This window comes from Neovison vison, chromosome 7 (assembly GCF_020171115.1).
Source record: "Neovison vison isolate M4711 chromosome 7, ASM_NN_V1, whole genome shotgun sequence".
Taxonomy (NCBI): domain Eukaryota; kingdom Metazoa; phylum Chordata; class Mammalia; order Carnivora; family Mustelidae; genus Neogale; species Neogale vison.
The window spans coordinates 156,058,174-156,070,225 of NC_058097.1; the positions used below are offsets into that span (position 1 = coordinate 156,058,174).

The 12,052-nt window shown below is 50.6% G+C and overlaps 1 protein-coding gene across 1 annotated transcript in view; it reads left to right on the forward strand.

Moving 5' to 3' along the window:
• PPFIBP2 (PPFIA binding protein 2) overlaps window positions 1–12,052 on the forward strand; it is a 154,920-nt gene that overhangs the window by 19,282 nt on the left and 123,586 nt on the right. The gene's annotated exons all lie outside the window — the stretch shown is intronic.

Sequence of the window (12,052 nt, forward strand, 5' to 3'; positions counted from 1 at the left end):
GAGCTGGTGACATTGTCAAGTTGACATCGCACTGAATTGCCATCCGAACTTAATTTTAGAGACAATGGGAATTTCAGGGAAATGATGTTTTTCTTCTCTCAAAGGAGTACCATGACCACTTTAAAATTGGACCATTATTTTATGCATTTCTGAAGCCGAAGTTGGTAAAAGCCAAATTTTGTTGGCTCTGCCATTTGGACCCAGATCGAGGCCCGGTTCTACAAACAATGTTTACATTCTAATTAACGCGGATGAAAGATGAAAGAGTTTGGGCCCTTGGTAGATCAATAACATTCATTAATTTTCTCTTAGCATCTACCACAGGGTCTTACAGATAATGGGTACAAATAGTATTTGTTAAATGGATAAATTAATCTATATATGTGTTGATTTTTATGGATCATGCATTTTTATGACAACTGTTTTCTGTTCTGTGTTGTCTTTTTCTGAGTAAAATATGATCTTGTAACAGATTGAGGGGATTCAGGGGGTTCATGGGCACACAGTCCCCATGAAGATACTAGGTGAAGGGCCGAGTTGTCACTTAGCCCCAGTGCCCTGAGCCCTGTCTGTTTGGACATGGAGACCAGCTTCCCATCTCCCAGCCTTCACTGCTCAGAGCAGATCTGCAGGCTGAGACAGTTTGGTGGGGCGAGCAAGCAGGGACCTGGCTGACAGATAGACCGGACTCCACAGAAGGCCTGTCAGCAACCATGCGACCTCAGGCAGCGTCTTAACATCTTTGCATCTCAGCTCCTCTTTTGTAAAATGGGCCTGATAATTATAATCTATCCATCATACGATGGCCAGGAAGATTAAATGAGGGAATGAGGACAAAATATTTTCACAGGAGCTGCTGCTTCTGTCGACCCAGGGAAACCCTCTGTGAGCCCCTGTAGCCGGCAGTGTTTACACACAGGCAGAAACCAGGGTGCAAGGTAGCGTGCCATCATTAGCTGGCTGGGGGCTGGCTCGGGGCTGCGAGGCAGGCAGCGAGATCTTCTGGCATGTGGTGGTGTGGCTGAGGCGTGGTCCTTCATATCCCAGACTGGAAGGGGACACTCATTTATGTCCACTCCTTAGACTTCCTGTTTCTGAGACTCTTGGAAGGAAGGGAAAGAACCTTCCATCCCAAGTTCTCTAAGTGGCTGTAGTGAGCCCCCACTGTAGTGAAGATGCAGATGGGCTTGTCATAAGCACAGTGGTAAGAGGCACCTTGCTGGGGGTGCCCCGCACCCTGGACACTGTCTGGCTCCCCAGCTCCCTCTTCCCAAAGGCACAGATTCGGGCCTGCCTGCCCCGCTCCTCGATCCGTCTCCTCGCTGGAGTACCGGCCTTTCTTGTCTTCTGAGATCTGCCCAACCTTTCCTCAGCACGCCTGGGTTGAGGCCCGTGGCCTTGGTCACTGAGATTACATGGCCTCAGTCACTGACATTGCTGTGGACTCTTCAACACAGTAAGCTCTTGAATTGGGGAAAAGGACCATCTGGGAGGCAGAATGTCAAGAGCAGAAATGGGAGGTGAGAATAGTCAGAGGAAGGGGAAGCAAGTGTTTAAAAATAATAAGCAGAGACCTGGACGGGAACCCAACATCAGCTCTTTGGTGTTCCTGAAGCCCAGAAGGTCCAATGTGCTGTTTGGGCGTGAGCCATGACAACCTCACGCTGGCTCACACCCGTTTCCTGGCCAGACCCGGTGCTCCTCCTTGTGGGCTGGGCTCTCGGTGTCTCACGCTCATGTCTTTGAGGGTGGTGTTTCTCTGCAGAAGCTTGCCCTTGTGAGCAGGAGGGAGGATGTTGGCCTGAGTCTGGGGGACAGCTGAGCTGGGAGGAAGTCCGGCCTCACGGCACCCGGAGGTGAGGTTGTCTGCCCCGATGCTATTTGTTGCGTTCTTCTGAGGAGGGTGTTGAACTGTGTGACTGAGTCCCCTCCTAGGATTGCGTGTTAGTGGAAGGGCTGTTTGGGGTCGTGGAGCCTTGTGTGAAGGGCTGTGGTTTGGGAAGGACGGCTTGAGCCTAAGTAGAAGCATCTGGGTTTGGCTGTGCCAGACAAGCTCGGTGGAGGAGCAGTGACATGTGACAGGGCTTGGGCTAGGTTTTCAGTGGAAGGGCCAGAAAGAAAAAGGACTCCTTCCAGTGGGTTCTGTGGAGCTGGGCTCCAGCACAAATGTTCTTAGGGATCTTTTGGAACTTGCCCAGTGGGGAGGGGCTGGGAATGCCCAGTGCCCACAGCTCACTAACCTGGCACTTTGGGGAAGAAAGACTCTAAGCAGGAAATACTGCCTTCGCCCCCCGCTGGCCCTGGCACCACCAGCCAGCCTATGCCTGGGCTCCGGGCCCTTCAGGCTGTTCTGGTCCATCTCCGCCTCCCAGTCTCAGCTTCCCTGGCTGACCAAACCGAGCCGCCTGACCTGGGGTGTTTAGGTGGCAGTGAGAAGCCTGTGTGTGGAAAACATGTTCGCAGCCCAAAGCGTCAAACACCAGACGGATGTTTGGTATCAGAAGTGACTGACACTGTGTTTCCACTGCCACAAGGTCAGTGGCTTTTTCACCTTCGGAGGCTTTCTAGTCTCTCTCTGGGCGGATTTTCCTCAGGCTGCTTAAGCTTCTGTTCCCTAGATGAAGAAATCTAGGCTCCACCTCTTCCCTTTTATCAGACTCACATATTTGCTCCAGGCCATCAGCAATTCCGAGAGCGGCTTTCTCAGCTCCCTGACCCCTGTCCTGCTCCACTGCTCTGTGTTCCGACATACCCCCCTCTGTTCTGATGGAAAGTCAACCTCTGTGGCCTTGTCCTTCAGGCCTGCTGCAGAGACGGTCTGTGGGCCCTGCCGGGGTGGTTTTCCTCCTCATCAGGCCCTTCCCTTTGAGGGCAGAGACCAACAGACTGGACAGAACCTCAGGCCTTGGGCCTTTCAGGGCCCCTGGCACCCATGGAAGCTTCTTAACCTCCACTTTAGACCTGCAACCTCTTTGTTTCATCCATGTTCTCCTTTGTGGAAGGGGAATGTCCATCCTATACCTGTCCCATTGTATTTTGGAAGCAAATAACTTGTTTTAAGAACTACAGATGGAAAAAAAAAAAAAAAAAAAAAAAGAACTACAGATGGAGAGGAATTTTGCCCCTGGTCAGCTTCAGCTGTCTCCCCCAGGCACTGTGTGTTTCTGTCTGTCCCTTCACACACATGAGGTGGAGCTGAGCCCTGGGCTTCAGAGACACTGCCCTGCCCGCAGAGAGCTTACCACTGAGACAAAGGAGTCTCACACATAAGTGGCCAGCGCTCTAGAGAGTTCCAGGTGCTGTGAGGGAAGTCTGTCATGGGCATGGAGAAGGGGAGAGAGCAGTCACTTCCATGTGGGGGATGGGAGGGGATCCCTAGAATCATGACACTGGGATTGGGCCTTGAACGAGGAGCGGGAATTGAGCAGGTGGAATGGGGTCATGGGCTAAAATGTTGCATGTTGAAGGGGCCTTACAGCAAAATCAGGTGGGGTGAAATGGTTAGTGCTTGGGAAGGGGCCAAGTGTGGCTGAGAGAATTATCGCTGCTGTGGTTGTGAACTCCCAGCCAGCTATGTGCAGAGGACTTCTTTTTTTTTTTTTTTTTAAAGATTTAATTTATTTATTTGACAGAGAGAGATCACAAGTAGGCAGAGAGGCAGGCAGACAGAGAGAGAGGAGGAAGCAGGCTCCCTGCTGAGCAGAGAGCCCGATGCGGGACTCGATCCCAGGACCCTGAGATCATGACCTGAGCCGAAGGCAGCGGCTTAACCCACTGAGCCACCCAGGCGCCCCTGTGCAGAGGACTTCTGCCTGCATTATTACGAGTCTCTGTAATCCTAGAATATGTATATTTTCACCTGCGCTTTATAAATAGGGAAAATGAAGCTGAGTGAGGTTAAGGAACGGGGGCCAAGGACATAGCCCATGACAGGAGGAGTGTGGGTCCAAATGCAGCCTGACAAGAGTGCCTGCTCCTGACTACCTCGTGGGTCCTTCACTTTCTGTCTGGAGTGCGAGCTAGATGAGCAGCCGTACAAGGCTGGAGTGCTTTGGTGAGGTTTGTGGAACAGCCCTGTGCGCTTGGCTGCAGGGCAGAGCAGGAGGAGGGTGTGGGAGTGAGGCTGTAGGTAGGAAAGACAGTCAGGAAGCCATGGTTGGCATTCTGGTGGGAGATGATGTGGCCTGAAGCAGGGCAGGAGAAGGGAGGGACGTGAGAGGGAGACTTTGCTGGGTGTGGAGACCCCCCTGGATGTGGATGAGAGGCGGGAAGGCCCAGCATGACTCCCAGGGTTCCAGCTTGGTGACTGTGGTGGGGCATCACCATGGTGGGTGGGGAGCATATTGGAGAAGACCACTTTTGGGGCCTGCCAAGTGTGAGGGTGTGGAGAGGGAAGTGGGTATCAAGTATGGGTCAGGGGCACACCTGTCTCTCAGCCTTTGGTTTCCCACTGACAATGAATAGTTTTATCAGTGAATTTGTGTAAATGTCCTCAGGGCTTACAGAATGGGGGTGCCATGGGGGTGCCCTCAGGGGCTGAGACACACAGAAAGAGTTTCAGGGGAGATGGCTCTGCTATGCCTCTTTCCTCCCTTTCCTGAAAAGAAAAATAGAAGGGGAGGTCACGTTTAGGTAGGCAGGATCAAGTTTGGTTTCCTGGAAGAACTGGCTAGAAGAGAAGATGGGAATTTAGCGAGGAAAGCTGCTGGCTTGGGTGAAAAGCAGGAAAGCAACTGATACAGTCAACTAACTATAGTCTGTCCCCTGATGAGAAGACATTTGGTTTGGGCAGAGGTTGGCCGGGTGTGATGGAAGTTAAAGTTGCAGCCCAGGAAGTTGAGTCTATGCAAAAGGCATGAATTCTAGAGGCTGATGCTGAGCCCCGGAGACTTTCTAAGCAGAGAGTGCCTGGTTGGAGCTGTGTTTGCCTTCTCTCTCTGGCTCTTCAGCTTCATTCAGTATCAGAGTCACCCCAGGAGCTAGGCAGGATACAAACGTCAGGCCGTCTTCTGCTTCAGTGAGGCTGGACCTCTGTGCTTGTGTTGTTGTCTGGTGACTGTGATGAACACCAGTGTTTGAGGACCACTGAGTCAGGTGACACTTTAGTGCAGGGTGGATGGACGGGGCTGCCTGGAGGCGGCAGCCAGGTAGGAGGCACTTGTGGGAGTTTAGGGTGAGGTAATGCAGGGACAGGTGAGGCCGTGGGAGCAGGCGAGATCACCCCTGCAGCGAGTACTGGGAGAGAGACCATCTCTGGTCTGACTCAGCGGACCTTGGCTCTCCTGATTGCGTACTCTCCATTCCGAACGCTCTGTGTAATTTCTGGGACAGCACTTTCTCAGTTCACCTGGCTGTTCTCCTCTGTCCCCTTTGTTGGTTCTTCTCCCTGATGGTTTTGTTGAAGTGTTCCAGAGAGTTCTGGGGCCTCTTGCATTTCCTTTCTTCTTCCTTCCCTCCCTCCCTCCCTCCCTTCCTTCCTTCCGCTCTTCCCCCCACCCCACCCCGCACACTGCTTAGGTTACTTCGTACAGTTGTTTTAAATTTCATCTCTGTGTCGAAGGCTCCCAAATTTTCTCCAGACAGACTTACCTCCAAACATCAGACTCATAGTTCCAAATGCCTTACTCAGTATATCTTTCTGGGTGTCCCCTTAGGCATCTTTTTTTTTTTTAAGGATTTAATATATTTATTTGCGAGAGAGCGGGGTGGGGGCACGTGTTAGGCAGGACAGAGGGAGAGGGAGAGGTAGACTCTATCCCAGGACCCTGGGATTATGACCTGAGCTGAAGGCAGATGCTTAACTGACTGAGTCACCCAGGCACACCCCTGCCTCCCCAAACCTTAGGCATCTTAAACTGAACATTTCCAAAACCAATCTCCTGATCCCCTTTTCCTTCCAGTTGCTTCTGCAGCCCTTCCAGGCTCCCAGAGACTCAAGACAAAAAGCTCATGGTCATTCTGACTCCTTTCTCCCATGTCTACTCTGTTAGTATAGCTTGCTGGCTTAGCCTTCAACTTATATCAAGACTTAGAACATTTACCACCATCATTCTGGTCCAAGCTACCTTCATCTCTCGCCTGGTTTTCCTGTGTTCACCAGTGCACTGTACCCCCGACCACCCCTGTCCATTTTCAGCCAAAGTGTTTCTTTTTGTAAAGGTATCATAGACCCTCCTGTATTCAAAACCCTCTACTGCGTTCCTGTCTCAGAGGTAAAGTGGAAGGATGGTGTGTGTCTTCAGCCAAGATGCCTAATTTTTTGCTCATGGGCAAAGTGGGAGAGTCCCTAAGTGGTGTGTGGGGATTACGTGAGTCAATGGTGGATAAACTAGTGAGTAGCTACAGTCACTTGTGGGAGAGGAGGAAGGAGCACGCACCGAGTCTCTCCTCTCTCCTCTGTGCCAGGCACACCACGCATATTACCTTTTTAAGTCATTTTGATTGTTTTTATTTTGATCACTAGGATTATCTACACAATTTAAACAATCAAGTGATTGTACATGATTTGTTAAAACAGCTGTTGTCTCCCTCCCTACCCATCCCCATTGCTGCTTCCTCTTACAATTTTGAGTATTTTTATCCATATTGCTGAAAAGATGCTCTTTCTGCTGCTTTGTTATTTTTTTTCAGTTGTCATTATCTAGTGACTTCTGAGCTCCCACTCTAGGAGGTGAGGAATCCTGGCTGTCTTTCCAGCCCCACCCCCATTGCCCGCCAGCCTGATCCGTCCCACGGTGCTGCCCAGGCACTTCGGGTTAGATAAGGTCTGGGGTTACTTTTGCGTTTTGGTTTCCATGCAGTTCTTTGGTCACTTGCTTGGTTTTCTGTTTTCTTATCAGTGAATTAAACAAATTCCTTACTAATTATATAAATCCCTCTGCGTGTTCTCATGCATGAGGTGTCTTGTGAATTTTATGTTCCTGGAGAAATCTCTCCCTGAGTTTTGGGAAGCTCTCTAACATGGACCAGCTGCCCTTTTACATTGCTGCAGAGCCGTTGACCTTATGTCTCCTGTCACTTCTCCGTGTCCTTGTGAGCTTATGGCTTTCAAAATAAATTCTTCTACTGTTGTTGCTGTGGATAGCTAAATTAGATGTTCAGTTCCGTCTGCTGTATTTCCCCGAGGTTGATCTTGTTTGCTTTCACTGGTAACAATGCGAGTTTATAGATGAGACCGTTGAGTCTGAGAGGGTTGTTCAATAATTTGTCTAAAGACCCACAGCCATTACACCGTAGAGCGTGTGTTTTAACTTGAGACTGTGGCTATGAAACCTATGTTCTTTCCTCTTTGTGCTCTGAAAATAAAGGTGTTATTAGTTGATATGGGATGTGATCGAGAATGTTAGCCATCAATTTCCCTTGTATGTCTTCTTTCATCTTCTTTGTTTTTTTAAATACTGAAAATGATTTCTTGCTCTCTTATCCCAAAATGATAAATTTCCTGTACCCTGTTAAGAAGCTGTCTCCCAAGCATAAGGATAACAAGAGGTATGTCTTAAAATAACCATTTAAAAACAGCTCTGGTTTCTGGGAAACCTATAAATTGTGGGGAAAAGGCTTTGGTTGGTTGTGATATGCTGATGCTTCTTTACTACTTGGTGGCCGTGTAGGGAAGGAGGACGTGTGTGATGAGTCTTAAGTTTGGTGGTGGTAGGTTCTTGGCTGAGGGTTCCTTCCCTAAGCCTTGCCTTCTAGTTGGGGGGACACTGTCTTCCCTCACCCCTCCACCTGGGTACAGCTGCCGAAGAGTCCAGTCCCAGCTCTGACTCAGCTGTGCCCATGGCATAGAGACCTTGGTTGGAGGAGTACGGATACCAGCAACTCTGGATCTGTTCCTGATTCCTTCCTTTGTCCAGGCCATGGGCAGCCTGCCTGAAACACTTGCGGCTCTAACCACTTTTACTGAGAGAAAAGTACTTTATAAAATGGAATGGAAGCTTGCACTTCAGCTTGGGTGGGATAAGTCAAGGTTACTTGCCCGAGATTTATCTTAATCTACAACTACTGCTAATGCAGTATCTAAATTACAGCCCACCTGAGAGCGCACCAGATAATGGGTGGCTAATTGTGACTCACTTTCTAAACTTCAGAACCCCTAATCCTACACCGTGATCAATGTCCAGGAGCCCAGCTGGCCTTTGTGTAGTGTAGTTCCGTGGGCTGTGACATCTGTCACCAGACACTGTCATTCCAAAAACATGGCTGTCCCATATTGGCTGCAGGTACAGAGTCATTTCTCCCTGTTGGTAGCAGAGAGGGTCAGGTTCTGTGTTAGTGGGACACTGTCACAGATAGGAGGATGGCAGCATCTGGAGAGGCCTGTGGCTGAAGAGCAGGGTGAACGGTACATAGGCTACACATTTTCTTAACCTTTCCCACCTCTTCTTTATAGCCAGAGCTGTCTCTGGGTGAGAGAAGTCTGTCTGCTCCTCCACCACCCAGGGCAGGGCCCTGTGAAGAGTCCAGGTGTCCAGAGAAAATGAGAGCTGGTTGTGGCCACTTGAACAACGGTCACTGTACTGAGGTCATTAAGAACACTGTCATCCTCTGCCTGCTGCTCTCCTTCCTGGGATGCCACAGTGTCCCCTGGGCACGCTGTCTCTTTCCCTGGCATCCGTGCTCTGTCAGGCCCCTGATTGGGTCTCCTGTCATTGGTATTTCACTTCTACCTCCCCACCACTGGCTTAGAGCTTGTCCTGCTTTTCCCTTGGGCCTTTGGAGTTTTCCCCAGAATGTGGCTCTCTCCCAGCCACTTTGGGTTGTCACCTCTCACCTCGCTTCTCTCCAGGAGCATCCAGGTGTCCATCTTCTGGAGCTTCATGGACTTAAGCCTCACATCCCTGATGAACCCAGGCTCTCAAGAGAGGTGGAGGGAGGAACAGACACTGAGTGCTGCCGCCTGACATGTTTGCCTCTGAGGCCCCAAGTCCTTGAGGGCCATGATTGTACCGTCATGTGTTACAGATAGGAGCTTTAACCTCGACAGTGGTCACTAGCTGCCAGACTGGGAATGATTGGCAGCCCTGTGGCTCCCCTGTTCTGATGAGAGTGTCTGCACGCACAGATGGGGGCTGGAGGCCTCACACTGATGGCATGTTTGGCCCTTCCAAGGTCTCTCTGTTCCCCACACCACTGACACCTCACAGCTGCCCTATGACAGGGGCTGGTGGGGCCCCTTCTTACCCACGTGTCCTGCCATCATCTCAGACCCAGCAGGTCTAGAACTGAGCTTGTCAGCTGCCCTAAACAGGTTCTGGCTTCTGAGTGCTCCCAGCCCACTGGCTCAGGCTCCCAGGATGTATATATGATACACCTTTGACTCACGTTTCACTTCACACCACTCCCACAGGTCCACCCAACTTGCTATTCGCCAAGTACAAACTCATCACTGGGCAGAAGGCCATGCGCCTCCTTTTATGGCCCTTCTGTTGCAGGGGGACATGGCCTGGGCCCTCTGGGCCGGGCACCTTCCAGCTGTCCTCTCCCTGTCACCCTGGTAGTAAGGCCCCCTGTGGGGCCTGTCTGTTGAAATAGGAGACCTTTCTTCTCAAAAACCTGTCATGTTGACATCTGAGGACACTTGAGGTATTGTGTACCGACATCTAGACCCCTGACGTGGTGGTGTGATTCCCAAGCTCTTCTCATTCCCTACCTTTGTCACACTTACGTAAATTCTGTGGAAGGTTTTGACTCATCACGAGCAGCTGGCTGCCCCAGTAGAATCTCGTCAGCCATTTTGATATTTGCCAACTCCATCCTGCCCTTACATGCTTCTCTACTTTTCCACCCCCTCTGCCTGGAATAGCATTTCTCTCCCTTATCTTCTGAGAAAGCTTCTACTCATCCCTCAAGACCCAGGGAAGCTGCACACCTGCCTCAGTCAGCATATATCCATACTGCGTCATAATTCTTTGTTTATACTTTTGCCTTCACTAGACTGCCTGGTCCTTGAGGGCACAGGGTTCAGGGGACGTTGGTGGAATGCGCCTACCCATTTACTCACAAGGATCCACTCATAAGCTTCCGCATGCTGGGCACTCTGCTAGGCACAGGGCACATAGGGGTGAACAGGGCAGAGCCTCCATGGGGAGAGCGAGCAAGTAGAGTTGGCAAGAAAGCAAGTATATGGACGAGATACTTTAGAATAGCTGCGCTTCACAGGGGCTGCTCGAGGTGGAGGTGTTCAAGGAAGGCCTCTCTAGAAGATACATGGGAACTGAAACCTGGAAGATGAGAAGAAACCAGCCATGCAGAGAGCTGGGAAAGCGTGCCCAGGGCTGAGGGGATGGCAGGTGGAAAGTTACAGAGGAGGTCTTGGAGTGTTTCGGGTCAGACAGGAGACCAATGCTGCTGGAATGTGAGCAGTGGGGAGAACAGCATGGGGTTGGCCTGGCCAGATTCCTACACTGCCTGTTTCATAGGTCCCCAGGAGTGAGCAGTTTGGATTTTTCTTTCGAAGTAGTAGGAAGTCCTTAGAGGGAAGTATTTCAGACCTTCAGTATCTCTGAACAGGTGGGAATGCGCAGATTATTGTCCTGCTTCTGCTACCCATTCCCGCCCCCCCTTCCTGTTTCCTGCTCCCTCTCCTTTCTTCCCACTCCCCCCGCCCCAAGCTTGCTTCTGTTCAAGCTTTGAGATCTGCACACTGCATTTGGGGTCTCCAGCTGTCCTGGCTGCTGTTCTCAGCGGGGGCAGCTCTGTTCCTTGCTGCAGCCTTGCCTGGTTCTTGCCGCAGCCCTGAGGTCCCCATTAGGCTCCCACCTCCTCTGCAAGCTCCCATTCTCATTCCCGAGTTGATTGTACAATGATTCTTGGCCTACTGAAGCCCAGTGCCTGTTCCCGAACCTTTCTTGGCCTTTGCTCCTATGAATCACTGCCCTCCCCCTTCACACACATCATTGGTCTCTTTGCCATGCAGGGGAACTAGCCTCTTGGACTTACCTGGGTTCTTCCTCCCTAAGCCTACCCCGCTGAGTTTAAAGTCTCCTCCAATGAGCTCTCTTGGCACAAATACATCCTGAGATTATTGCCTCACTTCAGAAACAAAAAGGAAAACAGCTAGCTTTAATTGAGTACTTCCTATCTGTAAGGGATGTATTAGTATTTTCTATGAAATAGTAATTCCTCATTTAGTCATGACATCAACCTGGTGATGCAAGTGCTGGTATTATACCCATTTTACAGATGAGGATACTGAGGCTCAGAGATCACACAGTAAATGGCAGAGCAGTATTTGAACCCAGACTATTTGAACTGCTGCTGCCTGGGACAGTCCCCTGTGGTTCTTTGTGGTCCTAAAATCTTCATCCGCACCATCTCCAAAGCCACTTTTCTGTGTCTGCTCACTTTACTTTCTTCTCTTTGAAAGTCCATCTCTACAGGGAACATGAGCAGAGACGCTCAGGATCCCCTGTTTCCTGACCCGTGCCATCCTGGGGTAGAGTAGCCCAGCTTTTGTTCTCCATAGTGCTTATGCCCATTGGGCACATGCATGGCTTTTGCTAAAGGAACTAACAACTCCTGCCTTCAGTTTATAGACATGAACTAGGTAGGGATTGCAAAAACTATTGTCAGTCTCTCCCTGCCAGCCAGGGAATGGGTGGGAAGCAAGAAAAATGAGGAGAGGCTGCAGGAAGGCAGTTCAGCTGAAAAACCTTTCATAGAGGCAGAGTTGACCAGAGATGGCACAACTGCCATCTTCCCCATTAGATGGGAGAATCAGTTGGGGGGAGGGCGGTGGCTGCACTGGGTGTCCTTGGAGATGCTCTTCAGTCTGAAGAGATGGGATGCTGTACCCTGCATGGTGTTGGGTAGAGTAGAACTAAAATGGTAAGAAGGGCTCCAGGTTCCTGGGACAGAACTCTCCCCATGACACTGTGCCGGCAGCCTTCCGAGGCCAGGCCCTTTTGACAATCTGAGAATCGAAAGTGGTGGTGGAGGTCTTGTCCCAGATCACAACGACCCAGCAAAAGCATTGCAGGTGCCAGCCTAGGGCAGCCAGGAGATAGTTTGGTGCCTGGGGAGACTGGTGATCCCTGCTGCCGCAGGAATG